The following is an 11,270-nucleotide window of genomic DNA, read 5'->3' on the forward strand; positions in this document are numbered from 1 at the left end:
ACCTGCTGTGCCAGCTCACAGCCCAGGCAAGGGACTCGGACTGGGACTTGCCCCTGAGAGCATTTAGAGGAAAAGTGGGGAGAAAAAAGGATTAGGCTCAGAACCCAGGGCCTGGAGGAGCAGGCTGGGGGAGGGCCTGCAGGCACCTGGGGACCCACTGGAGCACACAGGAAATCCAGAGGGTCAGACAAGGATGGCTCAACCCCTGGACCGGCCATGAGGGCAGGTGATGGGAGTCCTGAGGAGGGGGTCCCTGGGGAGGGCGTCATAGACCAAGCTCTCCCCTGGCCTGTGAGTGCCAGGAAGGCTTCCTAGAGGCTTTTGAAGGCACCTTGAAAGAAGACTCTGATGCCGTGGAGGGTGGCTGGGAAGGGCATGAACGGAGGGCTGGCGAGAGCAACAGGCACCAGTTTCTGGGAGGCAGCTGCCCAGGGGTGAGGCTGGGGCCTTGCTGGGCCAAGCCGAGGCTGGGCTCTGGCTGCTGAGTTCCTTGCTAGCTTCATTCCCTTCTGCAGCTTCAGAGGTGGTGGGAAAGACAGACAAGGAGCAGAACTGCTGAGTCACTGTGCCCTGCAATCCTGGGACACTGCCCTGGCCAGAACCTCCCTGACCCCTAGAGAAGTCTGCCCTGAGGCTGCAGGGGAGGAAACATTCTTCCTTTTACCTGTCCAGGTTCTGTGACTCGCCTAAGAACTACATTGACGTAAGACAGATGAACAGGAGAGAGAAACCACCACTTTAATTATGCAGGTACCTGCACACGGGAGCCCCACGAAAACATGAGACTCAAAAGGCACAGAGGATCGAGGCTTATGTACATCGCCCTGGACAAAGGAAAGGGACAGGGGCCTGGGGCTTCTGGGGGGAGCAGACAACCCAGAAGGTGACAGGGGGAAAGGCAAGGAAGTTGCCCTGCTCTTCAGTCTCAGGCAGAAAACGTTATCTCTGGTAGGGGCTTTCTTCAGAGGACTGAGAGGAGACACCCTTACAGAGAAAGGTGATTTCCTTTGCAAAAGTAAATTTCCCTACAGAGACTAACTTCAACTCTCTTTTAGGAGCTTCTCAAAATCATCAGCTCAAAATGATCCTTGTGCCCATGAGACAAATTGCAGGGAGGCCCATTGCCCACCCCCTACCCAGGCTTCTTTCCCTCCCACTGCCCCTGCTCGGAACAGCTTCTACAAAATCACCTGGGGTTTGGAAGGGTGGGTTTATCTTGATGGAAAGAGGTGCTGATGCCCCAGCCCAACTCCTGGGCACCTTTACCTCCAGCTAAGTACCTGGGCTGCCCTGACAGAATATGTTCTCCCTCTCTCAGAGGGGGCCGGGGACCACAGTGCCTCTCCGGGCAAAATAAAAAAGCCGATTAAAGAATTATGACATTTAAAAAAAAAAAAAAAAACCTAACTAAAAAAGTCCAAGAACAACAGGAAGCTAATCAGGAAGTTCCCATAGAAGATGAAAATATGTGAGAGTCATGCTGAGAGCAGAGGCCAAGGGCATTTCAGGGGTCCACAGCCGTGGCGGTGGTGGGCATGCCACCCAACCCCCTACCCCCCTCCTCCTTCTGCAGGGTGCCTCGGGGGCCTGCTGGCCAGGCCCTGCCCAGTCCCAGGGGCCCCAGGCACACCTGCGCTTAAACAGGCACACAGACACTGGTGTACATGCACACATGATAATGTTACACATGCTCGCCCGCATCAGCCCGCACACGCACACGCACATGCACACACGCACATGGGCTCAGGCCAGCTGATTCTTGTGTGGGGGACCTATTTATGCACACCGAGGCAGAAAAGGGCAAACACTCAGAGACGCCCTGTGTGCAGAACTGGGAAGAAAGTGAAAGTTAGACTCAGGCCCTTCCTCTCAGGGACTCGCTGGATTTAACCACCCCTTTCCCAAGCGTCCAGGCCTCCGATGGTGTTTGGCAGAGAGACCTCTCCCAGCGTGTCCTCCACCCCCACCCTCCCACCAAGCGACCGTCCTCAGGCTGTATCCTAGCTCTGCCTTTCCAGACCTGTAGTTCTCAAACTTGCTGGTCTCAAGTCTTTTGTTACACTCAAAAATTATGAAGACCTCCGAGAACTCTTATTCTTACTTTAATATTTTTTGGAATTAAAAAAATTATAGTTGATTTACGAGGTGGAGCCAACAAGAGGTTTTTCTGTTTGTTTGCTTTAATGTTGGTTATATCTATCCCCAGAGTGGCATTGTTTTCTCTTTCTACAAATCTATTTATTTAGCTGATGGCCGCACTCATGGCATATGGAAGTTCCTGGGCCAGGGACTGGATCCAAACCTCAGTTGTGACCTCTGCCTCAGCTGTGGTAATGCCGGATCCTTTAACCCACTTTACTGGGCCGGAAATGGAACCACTGCCTCTGCAATCTGAGCTGCTGTGGTCAGACTCTTAACACACTGTGCCACAGTGGGAACTCCTATTTCTACAAATCTCTTTACTGTGAGCTTAATACAGGGCAACTGGGTCTTAAATATACTTCTTATGAAAGCTCTTATATTGTGTTTGGTTGAAGCATAGAAAGAAATCAAGTGTCCCAGAGATGTACAGTTGGAAAAGAGAGACCCTTGTGTATAGAGCAGCCTCTAGAGTGTCTCCAGGGATCTTCACCTCCTGATCCTCATGTCCTGTGTAATCCCCTGGGGTGTGGGCTGGACCTGGTGATTCACTTCCAAGGAAGTGAGTGGTGAAGTGGCATGGCTGTAGTGATGGGAAGTCACCCTGAAGATGACGTAAGAGAAAGACTGTGGCTTTGATCTCGAGGGTGCCCTCTCGCTCCCTTGCTCTGAGGGAAGTCAGTGCCATGTTCTGAGCTTCACAAGGGAAAGACCCACCTGGTGAAGGACAGAGGGAGGCCTTTGGCCAAAATCCAGTAAGGAACCGAGGCCCTGAGAGAGGAACTGAATCCTGTCAGCAACCACGGCCCTGAGTTTAGAAGTGGATCCTTCCCTAGGTGAGTCATCGGATGAGACTGCAGCCCAGCCGACACCTTGGCCATAGCCGGTGAGAGACCCTGAGAAGAGGCATCCAGCTAAGTCATGCCCAGATTCCTGACTTACTGTGAGATCCTAAGAAGTGATAAATATTTGGGGTTTTTTTGGTTTTTCTTGTTTTTTTTTTGTTTTTGTTTAAGGGCCGCACCTTTGGCACATGGAAGTTCCCAGGCTAGGGGTCGAATTGGAGCTGCAGCTGCCGGCCTACACCACATCCACAGCAACGCCAGATCTGAACCATGTCTGCAAACTACACTGCAGCTTATGGCAATGCCGGATCCTTAACCCACTGGGTGGGGCCAGAGATCAAACCCACATCCCATATACTCATGTAACCTAGTTGGGTTTGTTACCACTGAGCCACAATGGGAACTCCTGTTTGTTGTTTTAAGCAGCTGAGTTTTGGGGTAATTTATGACACAAGAAATAATTAATGCATTCCATGAAAAAATCTTAGAGATCCCCAGGAGTCTTCAGACCTCATTCTGGGAACTGCTACTCTAGACCTATCATCTATCTTCAGCTGCTCTGGTGGATTTTCCCCATCAGTGTCTGCTCCTTTTTCAGAGTCCTGCTCTCCCTCAGCTGATGCAAGGAAGAGGGCTGGTAAAGGAAGCAGGCTCTACACAGGTAGCCAGTGACAGGTGATATGCAGGTAGTGCCTGTGCTTGATGCTGCTACTTCCCAACAGTAGACTTTCTAGCAGTGGGCGATGCATGAAGATTATGATAGCAGGTAGGGATAAGTTCCTAGGTAACAGTCTGTTCCCTCCATAGCCACCCACAATCTACCCACTCTCATCTCAGTCCCCTTTGGAGAATTCAAACTGTAACCTGGCCATTCCTGTGCCAGGCCTTGGATAATCTTAATCACACATCATCCTCTTTCCCCTACCATTTAGGTGAACACAATGACAGCCTGAATCTTTGTTTTCCAGTTAGTTATAAGTCATTTATCTGAATTACCACATGTTCAGACAGGTCCATCTGTCTGCCTCCAAAGTTCCTGAACTGCTAGTGTCATAGATCGATTTACAGATAGAAAAGCTGAGACAGGAAGAAGAATCAATTGTGTCCAATCAGGGCCCCCCAGTCTGTAGTGGGACCAATAAACCAATGTTCAAATGGAGGAGGGTTTCCTTGAACCCTTATCTCCATGCGGGAGTGAAAGTGTCTGATCTCCGTATCAGCTCCTGAGTCTGGCTTTCTTCTCATGAGAATAACACCAACCAACCCTGTAATGATGCCTCATATCCTAGATGCTTATCATGGACTAGGCTTCCATCACTGGCATGTGCCCTTGAAGATTGGAATCTTGGACACCATCTAAGCCCATCAGCCCACTACAGATGAATGCAGAAGACCCAGGCCCAGGAGGTGATGTGACCAACCCAAGGTCACCCAGCAAGTCGGAGAGAGTGCCAAGCTTTCAGACAAGGATTCCTCTTTCCCTTTCTCCAGCTCCCAATCTGATTAGAGCTGCATGCTAACCACCTCCCCCGCCCTGAGCTGCAGGGTCCGTGAGGACTGTGCTGAGCTCATGTGGCAGCATGTGGCACCCCATAGAAGCTCAGCGATGATTACGAATGGATGAGAAGGTTGGGAAGCAGGTGAGTTTGATTAGGAAGCTTGGCTGTGGTTGGTTTCTTATAAGGTCAAGGTTAGAGGGTCAGTCTGGAGTCAGCATGGGGAAATCAACCACAGGAAGGGTCTAGCAAGTCAGGCTTTGTTGGGGGTCAGCTAATTTCTGACAAGGTTTAGAGGTCAGTCTGGCAGGGATGAGAGGTCAGTCTTTGGCTGGGGTGAGGTCTTCATCTATGGTCAGTATTTGCTCCTTGCAAAGCCACGGAGCCTCCATCATGCTTCACACAGCATCCCTGGAAGTCTGGGCCCTCCTGCCTGGTCCAGAATGTACAGTGTCCTGAGTAGGGGCTGAAGTCAGCTCTGGCTCCTGTGGTCAAGAGGGCTTTTGAGTGGTGCCAAGGAACACACTCTTGGGGCTGGGGGCTGAGGCGACCTTGCTTTTAGGGCGTCGTCCTCAGCAGCTGGCCTGGGACGCAGACCCTGTGTGAAGGCGCAGGGACTAAAAAGACTTCAGACTCTTGGAGGCATTTCCTGTTTTCCAGTGAACTGAAAACTCGGCTTCCTGCTTAGAACAGTCCATAGGGAAGGTTTCTTTTTTTGGTGATGGGAGGGGTGTCTGAGGGTGGAGCACGCAGGCTTTGCATGGCTTGTGGACCAGCTCTCAAGGGCCCTGCTAGGAGGTGGCATAGGGAGAAGGGTGGGGAAGAGAGTCCCCAGAGGCCTCTGCCCCATGTCCTGGCCACGTTTTCCTTAGCGCTCTTGTTTGAAGTCTTTAGAGAAAGAAACACAGTCTGATTCCATCAAACAACTTTGTCATTTTACATGGAGGTGAACTTTCTCTGGCAAGAGGAAGCAAAAAGTGAGCAGGACCTGTGTTGGAACAATGACCAGGAGCTCGGTAGGAAGAGCTGGGTCTTTGGCCACTACTGGATGCAGATAAAAGCCACAGGCATGCGTGCAGCATCTGCCAGGGGCTGCCTGGTGGCTTGGACAATTGCCTGACCTCACTGTGCCTCAGAGCCTGCATTTCTCAAATGGGGACCTAATGACCATCTCCCCATGGAATGGTGCCCGGCTGGGCCAAGGCAGGCACATCAGAGGCCAGTCTCCTTCCCTCTGATGGAGCACAGAGGGCAGAGGGGTACCTGGGGCAGAGAGGCAAGAGAAGAGAGGCACATCTGTTCCCATACCAATCACATCAGCTCCACTTCCGCCAAAATAGTGCCCATAGCAGCTGCTGCTGATGCCTCCCCACGGGGGTCTCCTGTCCCTGCCTCCCCAGGCAGGCGCATCCTCTCTCCAGCAACCCACCCCACTCAGGGTCCTTCCATGGCCTCGCTGGGTAATGATTTGCTTGATCTGGTGATTTGTGGGAACAGACGTGCCTGCTTGACCCCTCCCACCTTGCTCGTGTCCACATGTCCCCTCACCAAGCTTGACTCTATCTGTTCTTCCTCGCCTGCCACAGAGTCCCCCAGGAGAACCCCCACCACCCCAACATACACACGAGAGACAGATTCAACACCCCCAAGCACAGCAAGCAGGGCCATTTCAGGAAGCATGGATCGTGACTTTGAAGGTGGTATTGACCAGGACAAGGCCCTCCGAGCCTACTCCCACGAAGGGGCTCAGCTCTCCAGGAGGATCTGGCCTTGGCTAAGAGGGAGGGCTGCGGAGGTGGGTACCACCCATCCCGCCCTTGCTCTGAGTTCATCTACTGCGTCTCGAGTCACCACTCCCACTTCTTAGCGGACAGTGCCCACCAGGATGGGCCCTTGGCTCCTTGGAGCAGCTGACATGGCTGGAGGCACAGAGTCACTGATGCACGTCACCAGGGCTGGGACTGTGCTGCCCTGGGACAGGGACAAGCCCACAGCTCACCTGAGCAGGGAGCAACCCTCCCTCCTGGTCTTTCTCCTTGTTTCAGAGTCTCTTTCTCCCCGCTCATCTTTTCCTCCCCCTTCCTTCCCACTGTCTAAATACAAACTTGGCCTTCCATGTTACGATGGCGTCTTGGTCAGGAGACCAGGTTAGACCATATTCTATTTAACGACTGCTTGATTCATAACAAAGAATATTGAGCCCTCCGGTCTGCGCCTCCATTGTACCTTTGCTTCGAATGCGAGGGGTGGCCTGGATCTTCTAACACATTATAGAATTCACTTAATAGTCATGTTGATGGCTTATGGTCGGTCAATGCCCCACCCCCACATAAGCTCTAAAAGGGAGCACATTTTTGCCTGTTTTGTTTACTGATGTCTAGATGAATGGCTGGCATGTAACAGGAGCCCTGTGAACACCTGTGGAATAAATGAGTGGGTGACTAGTGCTGTCATCTGCCCTGCCTGTAAATACTCTCTGTCCTGTTCAAACAGCTTCTACTGGGACTGAGGATCTGGGCAATTGATTGGGTAGAAAAGGCAGAAGACGATAACGGTTTTGTGACATTGTAAGAAGTAAATCAGTTATATAATCTCTGAGCCCCAGCTTCCTCAGCTATAAAATGGGAATAACTGGTGTATCTATTCCAGGCGATTGCTGCGAGGTTTAAATAGGCAACTTACAGAGTTCCTGTGGTGGTGCAGCAGAAACAAATCCGACTAGGAACCAGGAGGTTGCGGGTTTGATCCCTGGCCTCGCTCAGTGGGTTAAGGATCTGGTGTTGCTGTGGCTGTGGTGTAGGCCGGCAGCCGCAGCTCTGATTAGACCCCTAGCCTGGGAACCTCCATATGCTGCGGGTGTGGCCCTAAAAAGACAAAAGACAAAGAAAAAAAAAAGATGGCTTACATGAAGTACGTCGCACAGTGTCTAGAACAAAGATTATACATGTTAAACATTTAATAAAGAAGGAAGCATGAAGGATGAGATTCCACAATTGGTGCCCAGCAAGGGCCACGTTGGAGTCTCTCACAACAGCCAATGGTGCAATGGTGGCTGCCTGCTCCGAAGCACAGAAGGCCTGAGAAGCAGTGAGGTTTGCAATTGTTTACTCAACATCTGGAACCTAGGACTGAGGCTCACTTGATCTCAGGCAGCATCTACACAACCCCGAGAGAGAGCAGGCAGTGGAAGCTGAGCCTGCCCATCCTACACAAAGACAAGGGTGTCTTTACTGAAGGGGAGGGCTAGGCCCTCTCAGACTGTACCACCTGCAGACCCCATCGCACTACTTTAGAGGATTCCCTGTCCTTGACAATTTTTTGCTGAGAGATGACACGAGGTCTACTGCTGCCCTGTGCTGGAACTCAGGGCCCCACCTCCAGCCCTCTTGCCACCCGCAGCTGAGTGGCCACCCAGAGGGTCCTTCTTGGCCCTCTGCCTACCCACATCCTCCTCAGCCTTCAGGGCCCTCTCACTACTGCCTCCTCTGGGCAGCCCACCTGGCTCTGCAACCCCAACCCCTTTCCCTAGACTCCCTTGGCTTGTCTGCAGGGCTTTGTCCCTCTTTGCCCTTTGCTGCTCTTCTGCATCAGGCCTGGTCTCCTCTCCTGCTATAAGTTCGAGGGTCAGGACCTCAACTTTGCATCTGGTGTTTCCTTCCTGCCCCAGAGAGGGTCCTTCACAGCGGCATGGGGTGTGTCAAGTGCCCTAGGAATGCTGAGGGGCAGGACGTCAGAGGACTAGGGAAAACAAATCAGGGCAAAGAAAGGTGGCCCTTGCTTATACCAAGACACCCTTCCCCAGGGTGCAGGCTGCGCTCAGAACAAGAACGAGGCACCTTAGGGAGGAGGAAGAGTAGCAGCAGTACCAGATACCACGCTTTGGAAACTTTTATCTGACTGGCATTTTAAAACAGGTTTTTGAAAGGTTAGTCTTATTATCATCATTTTATAAACGTGGAAACAGGCTTAGGAAGACACAATTACCTGCCCACGGTGAAAATGCTGAAATCAAACTTTGCTTGTAAACTCCCTAAGCCAGGTGTGTGATGCACACTCTGGGGTCTTTGGGGGTAAATCTCAGTTGCTGCCACAGGGGGATGTTTTGCTGCACCCTAATGATATCGCAGACCACACTCAGAGACCTGTTCAGACATCATATTATGCAAGGAGGCACGGAAGAATCTTGTGGCCCTTCTGGACGCTCCAAGAAGTTCTAGCTCCCTATCTGGATGTCTCTGCTAATGTTTCACAAGAAAGGTCCAGACAAAGTAAATGCCACGCTATTCTGGCCATAGGCTGAGGATGTCTACGGGCCTAAGACAACCAGGATGGCTCCCAGACAGTCAGGGAGATGCAGGTGGTTTACAGAGCCAGCCTGGGTGCCACCCCTAAGGGTGACAGCCAAAAGTCACCCTAGAGTTGGAGGGATGATTTTTAATTGGTGTGTAATACATATAGAGAGAAATGCATAGATCATAAGGGGATGGCTCAATAATTCATCACCAAGTGAACGTATCTGTTTGCCAGTTCAGGAGACGAAACTAAACCAGCTCCCCAGAAGCCCTTTCATGCCCCCTCCTAGTCATTGCCTCTTCTCCCCACAAGGGCAACCACTAGCCAGACTTCTGGCAGCACAGATTGGCTCTTTTGTACTTTCTGTGAATGGAATCCCACAATCCGTACTCCTTTGGGTTTGGCTTCTTAATTATGTTGTGAGATCCATCTACGTTGCTAGGTTCATCTATGTTGTTGTGTGTGGTTCCAAATCGTTCTCTTGTCTCCCTAGTGTTCTGTGGTGTAAATATCCTGCAATTCATTTACCCAGCTGATAAATTTTCTGTGAAGTCAAGGGTAGGTAGAACTGGCGTTAGTAGATACTGCCAAAGGATTTCAAAGTTGTTGTACCACTTTATACTCAAACTCAAGACACTGAAAGTTCCAATTGTTCCACATCCTTAGGAGAACTTGATAAGCCTGCCTTTTTGACAGTCATTCTGGTGGGCATGACGTGGTATTGCAGTTTTATTTAAATTAGCATTTCCCTGATGAGTAGGAAAATTGAAGTCTCTCTAGTTTATTATATCCTATTTTTTTATGGAGATTTGTCTTAAAATATCTTTGCCAATCTACTTATCCTCAAACACCACTAATATCACCTTCTGACCTCCTTTATGCTAATTAACAAGCTGCCAGTTTCCCTGAGTCCTTTGCTAGCATTCTTTATTCTAATAACAAAACTTCCAGGAGTTGATGGGAGATAAGAGAGAGCTAAAGTACCTGTTAGTACCTTCTGAATAAACTCTATTTATCCAGTCAGCTGTTCATCCCTGGAGGGTGTATTCCTGATTAGGACAGCTGATCATCCTTCGGATCTAACTTGAAACATACCGCACAAGTTGAGTTGTTGTCTAGGCTAAAGAATGTTAAAGTGAAAAACAGACTTCACGAGGTGGCCTCTACACTCTTTCCATCTCTCTTCCACTGTAAGCACTATGACAACACACACGCTCTGTGGTTCAGTATTTTTACTGCATGGAAATCTTCAGGCTGCTGGTAACCCAAATACTGGACTGTCCTCAGGTACAAGGAAATAAAGAAGGACCCATTTTCCCATAGGTTCCCTCTGCAAGAAGTCTGCTGGACCTGTTGTTTCCCAGTTCAGGGGCACAGCCTCACAGACAGGCCTTCCTGAAGCAGGTCTGGAGCCATCTAACCCTTGCCAGGGACCAGTGGCCGTGGATTTCCTAGAATAGGCCTGGCAGTACCTGGCTTTCCCTCCTGGAACGTGGTTGGGGGAGGAAGATCCAAATCAGGGAAACTGATTAGCAATTGATTTCTCTTGTAGCTTCACAGTGATTTGTGGAGCATATAGATTTTAGAGGATGGGTTTCCTCATCTCCAGGACATGGGAGTTATCTCCTCTGGACCACTAGGCAAGGAAGGTGTGGACTGATTTTTTTTTTTTCGCTTTTTTAGGGCTGCACCTGCAGCGTATGAAGTTCCCAGGCTAGGAGTCCAGTTGGAGCTACAGCTGCTGGCCTATGCCACAGCTACAGGCAACGGGGGATCCAAGCCACGTCTGTGATCTATACCATAGCTCATGGCAACACTGGATCCTTAAGTCACTGAGCGAAGCCAGGGATCGAACACGCATCTTCATAGGTCCTAACTGAATTTGTTAACTGCTGAGCCACCAGGGGAGCTCCCTGGACCGGTCATATTTTATCCAGCAAAATGCTTGGAGATGTCTTCTGACCTTTCAAGAACGGCATCTTTTAATTTGGTTCTCTTAATTTTTACTTAAACTCATGCTCACACAGGCATGCCGGTGGGAAGCTTGTTTCTCCTGGTGTGGTCACTTACCTAGAAACAGCTGCCGGAATCAGGAAAATACAGGATAAACGCAACCTTCTTCTTGGAGTGGGTCAGGAGGTCCATGCTCACACATCAAGGTACGTAGACAATGTTGCTGGCGGGGTGGAGGGAGGGCACTGAGAGGCAACTATCTTCAGGATAACATACCAAAATCATCAGAGGGCTTATAAAGTGATTTTGACGGATGAAAGGGTGACAACTTAGGTCACTCCCTCACCTTAGGATGACAAATAGTAAAAGTTCAATCGTGTCCATACTCTTAAGGCACAGGGAGTTCTGGTTACATGGAATTTCTGGTGTACTGAAGAGCATACCTCAGAGTTTCAAGTGTTCTTGAAAATTCCATGTTGGAGAAAGCAGAGGAGGAGCCTGGTAGGACTGGCACGACATGAATGGAGAGGCAGGAAGGAGCCAC

The sequence above is a fragment of the Sus scrofa genome, chromosome 3, assembly GCF_000003025.6.
Source record: "Sus scrofa isolate TJ Tabasco breed Duroc chromosome 3, Sscrofa11.1, whole genome shotgun sequence".
Taxonomy (NCBI): Eukaryota; Metazoa; Chordata; class Mammalia; order Artiodactyla; family Suidae; genus Sus; species Sus scrofa.